This window comes from Brachypodium distachyon, chromosome 1, assembly GCF_000005505.3.
Source record: "Brachypodium distachyon strain Bd21 chromosome 1, Brachypodium_distachyon_v3.0, whole genome shotgun sequence".
NCBI lineage: Eukaryota > Viridiplantae > Streptophyta > Magnoliopsida > Poales > Poaceae > Brachypodium > Brachypodium distachyon.
Genome location: NC_016131.3, coordinates 41,773,814 through 41,788,300, shown reverse-complemented (window position 1 = coordinate 41,788,300; position 14,487 = coordinate 41,773,814).

The following is a 14,487-nucleotide window of genomic DNA, read 5'->3' as shown; positions in this document are numbered from 1 at the left end:
GGGATAGATTTTTGTGGCCTAGAACTATGAACACAGGTCAGGATTGGATCTTGGATGCCATGGAAAGGATGAACTCGGAGCTTGGGTTTCTGCCAGCCCTTCCCAGGGCTGGCTTGCTTTTCTGCTGGGAGGCAAGGGTGGATGTTTCGAATGGGAGGCCCTGGCTCTGCTTTTATACTTTACTAAGCTGTGTCATGGATGCATGAAGATGACAACATCAAGCTTTATGTTATGCACAAAGCCCTCTTGCTTTTCTTTCTTGTTGCATGGGCAGATCCCACCTTTTTCTGCCTTTTTGCATTTGAGGTCAGCTTCTACTGCCTTCTTCTCTACTTTTTGGGTTGCTGACCAAGTCTTCTTCTTCTAATCCTTCACTTTTAGTCCATGCTGCCTAGCTGATGGAGAGAAGGTTCAAACTTTGCACAAAAACACAGTGACAAGGAGCTACTTCACCAGTTTTAGCTTGATGACTTGGCCTTCTTTTCTTCTGCCTTTTAGTTTTTTCTCTTTTGGTCCTTGATACATGTCGATGGATGAAGAAAGGTGCCTCTGCACACCAAACCTACATATAAATGTCAAAGTGTTGTGAAATGGCAGATTTGGGCATATTTGGTTCAAATATGTCAAATTCAAATTCAAATCTGCCAATATTCAAACATGATCAGTACCAAATGTGTTTGAATTAAAGTGTAAAATGGGCACTGATCAGGTAGCGAGGCTGGGAAATGGACCGGAGGCGAAGCCGATGGACCGGAAGAGGAGGCCATGGACTGGATAAAGATGTGCATGTGCATACTCCCGAGGCGGGTCGCCATGACTATAGGCTCATACTCTGCTCGATCCCTGAAACACTCTACGTCTCTGCAGCGAGGGGCAACCCGTGAACCTTTATAAGATTTCAAAACTCCTCTGACGCTTACAAAATAGATGTGTCACTGTATGGGTCTCTTCTGACACGTCCAAATAAAACGCGTTAGAGAACTTTCTTCCATCTGACACGCCTAACAATTTGTCCTTTGACACTTCTTCATGCGACGCATCAGAGGAGTTGAGCACCGCTGACACGTCCCGCATGTCCAGCTTTGACGCTTCTCCGTCTAAGGTACATAACTGACCAACACATTAAGTAAATTCCTAATCCATTCGATTTTTCTTTAATTAAATTAAGTTCGATCAGTTCGTACAGAACTGACCCACAAGATATAAACAAAATAACTAGCTGTACATTAACAAGATTCCACTGACGTTTGTTTGTGCGCCACGCAATCAGAGGTGTGAGTGCGTTTGAATGCCGTGTGCTCCCGCACGCCCTTTGGCCTTCATCATTTCGTCTTCCCATGCAAACTCAATGCCTTCATCGTTTCGAATTCCCAAGCAATAACTCGATCTATATATGCTTATATATATTCCGGCATGTGTATCATGCAAAGATCATCCCGGCGGCCTTGTTTTGTGATCAATCGATCGAGATCGTCGTTCCTATGGCCTCCTTCTACATGCATACATGGTCTGGGGACTCGTTACCTCCTCCATTGAGGCGGAGAAGAGGGAGTTAGACGGCGAAAGCCCTTACCGGAGGCGGCCGGAGCCGGTCTCATCGGATGATGAGGAGGTTCGGGTTTTCTTTAGTTAAATTGATTTCGATCAATTCGTACAGAACTGACCCGGAAATATCAAAAGAGAGATTTAAATTTGTAAAAGGCAAAAAAAACACCGCAAATAATAATGCAAGACGTACGTACAACAAGGTTGGAAACAAGTTAGCGTGACTAACGTGGTGAGAAAAATGACTAAGAAACACTAACGCTTTGGTGCTACTGGAAAGTCAGAGATCGTGCTTCTCAGGTCCTTGACTCGTTCTAAGAAGAAAGCATCGGAGGAGCTTTACACTACTCCGACGCTTCTTACTTAACAAAGCGTTAGAGGTACGAAGTGTCTGACGCATTTTACGGGACAAAGTCAGAGATGGTTTTTGCATGCCTCTCGCGGGTGATCTCTCTGACTTGCTCCCTAAGAAGCGTCAGAGGTAACCAACAATTCTGACGCGTTTTCCGCATGCGTCAGTGGGGTGCTTGCAGGAATAACAGATTTTGTAGTAGTGATTCATTGTACAGTGGACTTTGTCTTTGGACCTTTTAATATATTTGTAGTGGATCATTGATCTAATGCCTTACCCTAAATAAAGGTACATCATCATGACCGAAAACAAGGCTCCAAGACCTATAGCATCTACCTGTCCCCACATGGCAGCTTCAGACTTAATAAGATTGATGATATTTATGATCGGCTAACGCTTATGGTTGAAAATTCTGTTGAAACTGGAGATCTATCGGCTTGAAGAAAGTGTATTTACAATGATTTTGTTTAGAGGAAGTGCCTACATATACATAAGGTGCATGATCAGGTATTTTAACTTTTGCTCCCATCAATACGAGAAAATATAGTACGCGGTGTACCAGGTGAAAATCTCTATTCGGTGATAACTTGAAACTTTTCAACCCTAACCATCAGGAGAAAGCTCTAATCACACTTAACGCATTTTATGAGAAAACCCTCATGATTAGAGGTCGAATTTAAATGATTACAGAGGTGGAACCTTCCATTGGTTCGTTTATCTGAAATTCTAACCAATTTCAATGGTTAGAATTAAAAGTTTTCAGGTTTTCATTGAACGGAGGTTTTCCTCCGATACGTCCTCCACGTAGTATGCACTAGCTTCCTTATGTGTACTAATGTATCAAGAGCGTGTGAGCTGTCTATCTTCAATTTACTGTACAAATCTAAGCGTTCAGTTATTGTTTTCCTCAACAACAAAAAAACGCGCAGTTATTGTTGCAAGCTTCATTCTGAAAAGAAATTGAATTTCAATATTATTTGTTAGTGACACATGGAAATGAAAATTTGCCATAATCTCGCGTTCGCATTATAAATTTGTTTGGATATATCTCTATCCACATGTAGAGTGCCACTTTGAGCTTATGAGCATGCAACTGTGTCGTTACTCACGCGTAACTGTAGATGCACCTTCTACTAAATTTTAGTCTTTAACCGTGCATTTACATCCTATAATTTTCACGAAATCATAGTTTTGTAGGTGACTTGACGCAGAGAGGAGCAACTACGTGCATACTTGGCCTTCCAATCATTAAAAAAAAATTAGTGCCACAAATTGTTACTCCCTTCATTTCAAAATACACCTCATATAGATTTGTACAGTTGGACCAAAGCAGCTCTCGTTTCTAGTTCCTGACCACTCATATTGGGTTAATAATAAATGGATGTGACTAGTTATTGGCCGGGTGCGGGTACCAAGAGAAAATGAGGTGTATTGTGAAACAAATGAAAAAAATCTATACACATTATATTTTGGAATGGAGAAAGTACAGATGAATAAGCATTCAAAAATAACTTTTTGGCAGTTTCGTGGATGCATATGTGTAGCAGGTCCTAATTTTGTGGTATTCGTGACTTCCGATCCATTTTACTCTCTGCTGAATGTAAAATAGCTTAGGCCGTTGCTAGTGCATTGTCTCTTATTAACCATATCTAAACTTGCCATGTTACTTAGATAGTACCATCCTAATAGGTTGGCCGTGTATCTCCACTTTACGGTGAGAACTCCATAAAAACAATCTTTACGGTGAAAACCTAACATGGAAAATTAATAGACTCGTCACCTATGAACATTGAGACGAGCCTTGTGTCCATGTTATTGTGTGGTTTGATGTACTCCCCCTTTCCAGTTTAAGTGTCGTATTAGAAAAAAGTCAGATACCAAGGAGTAGTTAAAGCAATGGAAAATAGGGCCAACGTTGGCAGTAATTGCATGGTTAAATATTCAATAAATCACCCGGACCGATTTTCCTACCTTGCTCCGCGAGCGTGGAACTCTGGTGCGGCACGCATGCAATTAATGCATACAAGAGAGCGATGAGACCAACGCTAATATGACAGTTTTTTTGAAAAAAATTAAAACCTAAAACGACATTTAAACTGAGAAGGAGGGAGTACAACGTAGAAAAACTATCTTTTACGCACTATCAATATGTTTGCACACTCCCTCATGTCGATGCTCCATCAGACTTTAGGTGTCGGATTGATGTAGACCATTGAAGTTCATTGATCCGGCTTGAGACCTCTTTATTCTGATATCATATAACTTGCATGCACCTGGCTAATTCACCTAAGATGTAGGATCAATAAATGTCACAACTATTTTTTGTTAGACTTCTGATTCTATACACCTCTCTCTCCTTTTACGAAAACACAAGTGCGGTACAAATCACTCTATATCCTTTCATAAAAAGGATACAATGGTCATTAAATAATATTTCTTTCTCTCCTTTACACTGTATCTAGCTCCAAGTAACACTTAGGCTCAGTTTGGCATTGTTGAACTGTGATGTGCTGAACATATTTTATAATCTCTTGTAGAAAAATACATACGGAAGTATGGAAAAATTTGTTAGCCAAACACGAAAATAGTGAAAAACGGGTAAAAAAAGGGATTATGATAATCCACCGCAATGCTAAACGGAGCCTCCATGTTTTCAATTTTGCCGCAGACTGCACCGTTGGATCTCCACGAAATTTCACGAGCTTGTAGCGGATATAATTCCACACAATCCCATCGAAGGGATCAGCAAAAACATTCTTGAGGCAGCGGGAAACATGCGAACAAATCGTACGTTTGTGCTGTCCCGCATGGCCGTGAGAAATCCAAACTGCACTCGGTGTTTTGAAGTTTTTCGAAGATTCCACCGTTGGATCATGATGAAATTTCACATTGTAATATTAGATAAAATTCCACACAATGCCACTGAAGGGAACAACGAAAACTTTCTTGAGGCAGCGGAAACATGCGAACAAGTCGGACGTTCGTGTTGTCCCACACGGTCACGAGAAACCCAAACAACACTCGGTGTTTTGAAGTTTTTCGGAGATTCCACCATTGGATCGGTATGAAATTTCACATTGTGGTATTAGAAATTTTTTGAACAATCTTACTGACAGGATCGTCGAAACAATGGTTGAATCAGCGAGAAACATGTTAACAAGTCAGACATTCGTGCTGTCACGCACGGCCGCGAGAAATCCGAACAACACTCAATATTTTGGAAGTGGCCGGAGATTTCACTGTTGGATCGTGAAGAAATTTCATAGCGTAGTAATAGACACAATTCTGCACAATCCCATCGGAGGGATCGTCAAAACAATATTTGAGGCAGTGGATACCTTTCGAGAGAGAAAGGAAGCAGGAGAAAGAAAATACTAGGCACCCAGAGAGCCAGAGGAAAAAGAAGGAAAAATGAACAGATCATCCCGCCCTTTTTATTAATAATTTCACTTTAACTTGCAGCTTTTAGACTGTACCATGTTGAATTTCATATACATAACTAATATTCTATACCTAAATAGGAGATCCCAACTACCTATTTCTCTCAACATGCAAGCATGCCACCTCACTAGGCCCACCATATTGCATGTCATGCAAATCCTGCCACCTCATTAAATCATGCATGTTTCTTTCTCTCAATAAATGCATGTATTCATTTACATTTTTTCACTACATATTTTGTCTCAACATGCAAACATGCCACCTCACATTGTCATGTAAAATATGCCACCTCATCAAGTCATGGTTGTATTCATCTACAATTTTGCATTAATCTATAATTTAAACCATGCCACATCATCAATTCAATCATGTCTTTTTTGGAATCGTTTCTCCTTTCATACTTCCTTTTGTCACGTATTTTTAAATGTAAAGCAAGAACACATTTTCTTTTTTCCCCATTAGTTTTAACTAAATTTAAACATCTATTTATACATTTGTTTTAACACGGTTCCGCGGCAACGCGCGGGACATCATCTAGTTCATTTAAATGCTCAAGCCGTTGGAGAAATATTGACAATATAATTCAGCACGTCAAAGAGAAATTTCTTTTTCCTCCACTTGTCAAATTGAATCAAGAGGCCATCAAAAGGGCATTTCTGTTCATCAAAAGAACAAAATTCTCTGTCCACCTGATCGGCGTCAGATACTAAAACAGAATAAATTCATTTGCTATTGGGGTGCAAAGCCAATCTTGTCAGGCATGTCCTTGGATTTACGCAAGTAATCATCCTAGGAATCGCTTTGATGGAGAATCTAGCTAATTGCCTTCACTGGAAGAGAAGAACATAGGTCAGGTCTGGCACCGGGTAACCAGAGGGAGTTGCTACCTTCTCTGTGAGCATGTACTCTACTCATTAATTACAAGTATACAACATCCCGGGGAGGAAATTACACTGCAGGTACACGAACTTGGCAGCGATGCTCAGCTTCATCCATTAACTTGAAAACCTCTCAAATGACTCACTAAACTTGACAGTTTTGCTCATTTTAGTCCAAATGGTCAGATTCGAGCGAAATTCGGTCATGATGGCATGTGACGTGGATCTGGCCGTTCAAGTAGCCACCGCCGAACCCATCAACGAAGCCATCCGCTTGGACACCGCGTATGCCGGCCCGAAGTGGGTTCACCGGCGAGGGCAGCGTCTCCCCATTCTGGAGATTCGAGGGGGTTAAACAGAAAAGGTCCATAACCAGAAAATTGTGAAAAACCCCCTCAGGTCAGGTCCACGACACATGCCAGCGTGGCCGAATTTCATCTGATTTTGGCCAATTGGATTAAAATGAACAAAGCTGCCAAGTTTAGTGAGTCATTTGAACAATTTTCAAGTTAATGGATGAAACTGAACATCGCTGCCAAGGGACCTGCGGTGTAATTTCCTCCATCCCGGGAACAGTATCTTTTCTAACTAAATAAAGAAAATACGGAATAGTAATCAAATCGACGAGGTTTTTTCATCATACGAGGCTGTGACTTCTGCTACAGCAGCTGCAATCTGATCGTTGGCTTCTTGCAGGTGTTTTTCTTTCTTTTTCTTTTTTTTGCGGGTCTTCTTGCAGGTGTTAACTGTATGTCGCCTTCGCCAAAAGCGAGCTGAAAACTGGAGAAGGAACAGAATCTTCTTAGCTGGAATAAAACGCCACAAGACTGAATATAGTGCTTTAGTACTACGGCCAACCTGCTTAAGGTTGATACCTTCTCCTTGATAGTTGATACCGATGGTATTTCTTCCATTTATTTTGGCCTGACAGGGACTCAATGAGTGATATTCTGGACTGAATTTGAGTTGTGCGAATTGTTTCCGATACAGTGGAGCATAAGTGCCACAGAACAGAAGAAGCTTACCAAACAGATCCCCGAAAAGGGGAAAGCAGGCATGGAAAGAGATAGGACCTGACTGCGCACCGATCAAAAAAGAGAAAAATGGAAACTGACCGAGCACCAAGCCAGAATAGCAGGCAGGTAAGGTACCTACTGCTTGGTGCCGGCAGGAGCAGCACCGGCCGTTTGCTGTTCAGTAGTAGCATTTGGTTGTCTGCTTGCAGACTTGGGGTGTTGTACTGTACAACTCTGCTTCTTTCTCCGTCCGATCTCCCCAACTGCATTTGTCGCTGCCCTCGTATTCGTATCACACCAGCACGCAGATCCTCTTCCTCCTGTGATTTACAAATTGGACAGCTTTTGCCTGTATCTCTATGTACATTCTCACCATTGCATGTCATCGACATGTATGATTGTGTGCATCGATTGATGCAGAGACCAGGGAGTCAGCCTTTTCCGGAAAAAAAATGTACGTGTTGATTGGTGATTTATGCGGATTCATTGGTTTCCAACAAACCGCCGACGATTTCACGTGAGCGATTGAATCCGGCGGCCACGTACAATCGATCTACTCAGAAAATGGAGGACAGTAGACATCGGAACTGAAACCGACTTCACAACGAGTCCACGCACTTTTTTAGAACGCAGAGTTTAATAAATACTCACTCCGTTTCATAATTCTTATCTCAAATTTGTCTAAAAATGAATGTATCTATTTTTAACAAATGTCTAGATACATGTAAGATTTTGACAAGAATTATGAAACAGAGGTAGTACTCTTTAGAAGGAAGACGTGACTGCCAAAATGGAGTGGTTTGTTCCACGGTGCCTTTTGGTACCAGCAAGACGTGACTGCCAAAAATAAGATCTAATCTTGCCCTTGGTTTATATAGGATCGAAATCTGCTTATTTTTCCTAGATGACTGGAACGCATAAGAGAAGGATTATTGACCGTTCTATATGTCCTAATCATTCTACTAGATGTTTGTCATCTTTGAGAAAGGAAAAAACTAGTATTCCTTCCGTCCAACAAAAGATGTCTCAAGTTTGTCAAAATTTGAACGTATCTAGACATGACTTAGTATATAGATGCATTCAAATTTGATCAAATTTGAGACATCCTTCGTTGGACGGAGGGAGTACTAGATATCCTGTTTAACCTGGAATTTCATAGTAACTGATTCATGATCATCCTAGTTATTTATTTATTTATTTATTTATTTTGATGTCGAGTCTCTCGTCCTAGTTCGTTTACAGTCGTACACATGTTGGTAAATATTATGGTTATCGTGAGAGTGCGCTTCAAAAAGCTCTTATGTAGCGCATGTTTGGTTGTTATACTAAAGTTCTCAATATTTGCCACATTTTTTTGACATATGCATCTCAAAGGTGAGGCAATGAGAATTGGCACCACACTTTATTACACTTAGGAATCTTCACATTTGTTTTGAGTTAGTGACATGTGTATGATCCAGGTTGCATGAAAAAAGAATCTTACCACAAGTGTGGCATGAACCAAAACTGTGACTGACTCGAGTCAAATTTGCTTTACTTGAGGCGTGGCAAAGTGTAACAAATGTAGCGTATCAACCAGCATTCCCTCAAAAAAAATGTAGCATATCAACCAAACAAGCCTACTAATCTGAGATACTCCCTCCGTCTCATATTAAATGACTAAAATTTGCCCAAATATGAATGTATTTATACTCAAAATGCATCTAGATACATGTAATATTTGGTCACTTAATATGAGACGGAGGAATTAGTATATACCACACGACAGCAAAGCAACGACTGCTCATCTAAGTCGTAGCCTCCTTTTACCCAAGACTATGGATATGGAATATGATTACCTCTATTGCTAGATTGAGGGTTAAAGAAATTGCGTTCTTTCCCAAAATATAGGTAATCTAAGTTTTATATCTAGCCAAACTTATACAACAAAATATCAACATATATGTCTCACCTGACAGGGGGACGAATTTTTTGGCCGAACCATTACGCACCAGGAAAGCAATCTACAAGTGGCCAGGGTTCCAAGACCTGCACGACGAAATATTTCATGAACGATTTATGGATACTAATATCATAATGTATATGTTGATACTTTGGTTTGGGTATTCTGTTCGGGAGCATTGACTCTTTACAGTTATCGATTCGGTTAAAAAAGGATGGTGTCATCTATTTTAGAGGGCATCTCTTTAGAACGAGAAAAACACCAAAAATAGTAGGTGGGAATGTTGGAACATATCAACTGCCATAAATAGAAATTGTTACTCTTTTTCTAAGTAAAGTTTACCGTTCAAAAAATATTTTTTCTCTATAAACATGGTCAAACTTATGAAAATTTGACTTGTGACAAAATATGTATGACTTATAATTTGGGAAGGAGACACTAGGAAGGTAGAATCTATCTTGATTCTCTATTGATAGAAAATTTCTTCAGAAATCTTGGCTGAAGATCAATGATCAGGGTCTTGTTTCTTTCATAGACTTTACATGTCCTTAACTTTGCTAAGGTCGGTCGTATCTGCAGTGGTATGAGGGATGCAAGCGACATCCCACTAATATCCCACTTCTAAGTCATTAGTACTTGTTGGTTTCAGAAAATTACTTGAAACGTCATTCAAGATTTAAAAATTAGCCTAAAAAGGGACATGTACAAGATCCCTGCTTGCATCCTATGTGGTATAGCGGCAAGTCATAGAGGCCGGAATGTTGATATTTGCCGATTTTATCCCTAAATCCACTAGTACTACGGAAACTCAGAGTGTTGGTACACATTTATATGAACTTCTGGATTCAGGAAAATGAATGGCCCATATCAACTTGAGAGCATTGTAACCTACCAAAAAAGAAACATCGAATTGAGATATCATACACTACCTCATGGTAGACGTTTGTCCGCACTATGTTAGCCATACTTTGCTCAAATGTAGTTAATTTTTGTTTTTAACCGCACTTTTAGTTCTTCAACCGCAGATTTTGCCAATAAAAGTGCGTCACACATACTTTTGTCAACACGAGTATATTCAACACTTTTGAAATGCCACGAATATGAATTTGACGCACTTTAAAGCCAAATTGATGCACTTTGGAATGCGTCCGGTTATCTAACGTGACGTAGTGATAACTTCTCAATCCTATGAAAAATCAAAAGCAGGAAATTTTGCCACCATGGATCTTTAGGGCTCCAAGAAAATTTGAAAGGTAAAATATGAATGTTGCAGAGAGTTTTGTGAATCGTTTTTTGAACCAGACTTGCACAGGTAAAAATTCTATAAATATGTTGCTCCTTTGATTCATAGGGAGAATAGAGGATAAACATCTGAATATGATTATGTTTTTCTTTGGTGGAACTATTCAGGAGTTGAAGGAACGAAGCAAATGAAAATAGACGAACACTTCCCTTACTCTCAATTTCAAAAGAGAAATACAGTAACTTTTACGATCAACTTACATATCTCTGTATAATTTCTAATTGTGATGGAACAGAATGGTCCAATTTTATTTTTGCCTATTGTCTTACTAAATTTCACCGTGCTTATTTAGTTTTTGTGTCTTTTCTAGTCTTGTGAATAAAAACATCTAATCATATAAAAAATTATGTTTTCTAATACTCACTCCGTCCCATGATATATCTAGACGCTTTTTACGCATAGATACATTCATATTTGGACAAATTTGAAACAACTAATATTGGACAGAGAGAGTACTTTGTTTTTGCACATATATCATATCTTCTATTCTTTATATTTATAATACTCTCCTTTGCACATACTTTCTCCATTCTAAAATGAAGGGTGCATCTAATTTTATTAACTGTCAAATTTAAGTTTGGCAAATCTTATAACAAAAAATATTAACATCTATGGTGTCAAATGAAGATCATCAGATCCATTCTGAAATATATTTTCATCGTATCTAATTTGACACTATATAAGCTGATATTTTTTCTATAAGTGGTTAACATCTATAGTGTCAAATGAAGATCATTAGATCCATTCTAAAATATTTTTATTGTATTTGGTTTGACAATATATATGTTGATATTATTTCTATAAGGTTGGTTAACATCTATGGTATCAAATGAAGATCATTAGATCCATCCCGAAATATATTTTCATCGTATCTGGTTTGACACTGTATATGGTGATGTTATTTTTCTGTAAAGTTAGTTAAATTTTAGGAAGTTTACAAATTATACGCTCTACATTTTGGAACGCTAATAAAATAGATGACAGAATTCCAAAGGTGTTTCAGTGGCCTTTATTATTAGGCCGGTACCGTCGATCGATGCTGACGCGCAACCCATGAGGCGCCGTTGCCGCGCCTTTATTTGGTGAGAGTGTATCAGTACAGGGTTAAGCGTCAGCGTTGAGGACGAACAAATCCGTGTGCGCTTTAGAGTTGTTGTTGCTGCTGCCTGCAATCTTTGGAGCCTTGCGAGTTGATTCCGCGGCACTCAAAGGCGCTCGCTCGCTGAAACTGACCGTGCAGCCGCTATGTGTGCGTAGGCAGGCAATAATTCATCGATGCCGCCACTGCCGTCTGGATATCTATGATCCCACTCCTCCCAGATAACCGAACCAGCATCTATCTGTGCTGCTTGCAACGTACGAGATTGTCTGCAACGGCATTGTGTACTGAATAAACTACAGGCTCACATCGGCCGATCGAGCAGAGCAGTGTGGACAGGGTTCTCGGCTGGCGGATGTAGCTACCAGTTGGTGATGTAGAAATAGGAAAAGATTGAGATTTTTCTTCTTCTTCTTTTTGCGAAGAGGAAAAGATTGTGATTACCTGCGATTCCAAATCTTTAGTGCAAACGTTTTTAAGGTGATAGAGCTGCTTCACTTTACTTTAGAGAACGAGCGATACAAAACGTGGACAGAGTACCTCTAATATATACAGGTATAAAAAACACTTTCCCTATCCATGCTCACATGCTCTCCGATCATTGAGTTTTGTCAAATGTTCATCTTCCCACATCCGCCGTTAGTTAACAGACTAGTAAGTTCAAGAGTTTTTTTTTTGAGAATTATGATTTCGTCAGTATAGAAGCCAAACTTATTTGTTTGAGTTTGAAGGACTCTTTAATGCTCACCTAGACAAACCTTGTGCGAGTTTGTTACCATCAGTCGAGTATCAGATGGCCCACAAATTAGATGTGCCCATTTATAAAAACATATTCTCTCTGTTCCAAAATATAAAAGACGTATTTCGTTTTTTTACCAAGAATTACTCTATCACCATATAACTTATGTGAAATAAATCATAAATAACTACTTTGAACACGAATACAATAATATCAATTTTACTTCACAAAAATTACATATTAATAAACTAATTATTGCTTAAAGCCTCGGTCGTAGAAAATAAAATACATCTTGTATTTTGGAACCGGGAGTGCGAGAGTGTGCCGAATTAGACATATGCAGCATTGCTCTTAAGGACCGAACTCAGACTCGGACATTAGTTGAGGCCTAAAGTAGACTTCTCATTTGTTATTTATAAGTTATAACCAACTTTAGGCCGCTGCCTTTGTGTCCAAATAAGCAGCACCTCTCACGAGTAGGATATAGATAGTTTTCAATCGTGCATTTGTAATGAAAAAGAAAACAGAAAAGGTGGCCATAGTATACAAGCCTCACCTAGCTAACATCCCAAAAAGTAAGTTCGCTGCTACTAACAATGATGGGTTAACTGATGCAAACGTTGCTTAGGATACAAATCTCGAGCAATCAGACTAGCTAACACCCTCAACAAACCTAAGCGCTTTCGCCTAGCTATAGCTTATTTAATCTGCACCGGCTCCTCCTCGATCCGGCCGACGGATGTGTGCAAGAAAGTCCAAGTCCATCCAATCATGCAATCAACCATTACGCTTAACTCCTCCCCGTAGACTACACGCGCCCCCTTTACGTGACCAGATAGAGAAAACGCATCAGTACTACGGAGCCAAGTTGCGAGGAAACTTTTGTTCCTGGAATTGACACCTGACAGTTGCACGGACTCCCCTAGTCCCCTGATCCGGCGTCGGAGTCCACACGGCCATGATTTCCCGGGGAACAATGGAAATCCAGATGCTCCACCTTGCGAAAATCTACTACCCTCCGTTCAACAAAAGATGTCAAAATTTGAATGTATCTAGACATAACTTAGTGTATAGATGTATTCAAATTTAGTCAAATTTGAAACATATTTTGTTGGACGTAGGGAGCACCACGTGTGTTAATTTAGACGGAGTGATTTAACTTAATTAAGCGCCGATTTGTCAATACTCTGTCGCTGTGCCACCAACTACACGGCCACGACTCCCAGGTTTGTATAGACAAGGTACAGAGCCGCCACGGAGCGATCGCTGATGTAGACAGGCAGCAGCAACGTATGTGTACGAGAACGGCTTGGCTTGGTCAGAGTACTATTCATCGATCTGTCCTTTTATCTTGTTTCTGAGCAGGATGGGTATCAATGATAAAGTCAATAGTACAGAGATCCTCGAATCAAGAACCAACACACGAACTTTTCTGCGGATCCACGTAGTTAATTAGGGCCCGTTTGGAACAAAATAATTTTACGGGATTTTTAAAGGAAAGGGATTTCATAGAAATGGATCCTTTTGAACCATTTGAAAAAAGGACAAGAAAATTGCAATTTTTTTGAAACACTGTAGCCACACTGTGATTTCACAGAAAGAAAACATCTATTTATTTATTTTTGTTATTGTTTTCGAAGCACGAAGCAACTCTTTACTCCTCTAGCACACAAACTCACCTCCCGAAAAATTGATGAATTTGGTTTGCAAAACAACGGGTTGTTTCCAGGCATCCATCGCAGCTGATTTGAGAAGCTTGGCTTCAATTTCTACCCCCTTCCAATTAATTACTCCTTCCGTCTCACATTAAGTGACTCAAATTTGTCCAAATATGTTCAAATATGACTTTTTGCACTTCGAATGTATATATTTCACCATGATTTTGCTTCGTTTGTGGAATGTGTTTATCCTCTTGAGATAGTTGTCTTCAAAACTTACATGCACAAGCAAAACTTTCAAAATGTTCTTTGGCGGAGAATGAGGAGCCGATTATTGGGCCAACCAGAAGCACAAAATCAAACAAGTAGGTATGGATAACCAAACAGTAGACAGAGTTAAACCGACATGTAAGTATTGATAAGCCACTAAGTAGACACGAACAAAATGAGATAAAAACACCTCCAACACCACCTATTAACGTGGGGAACCGTCCAAACTGGAGAAAAAAACACG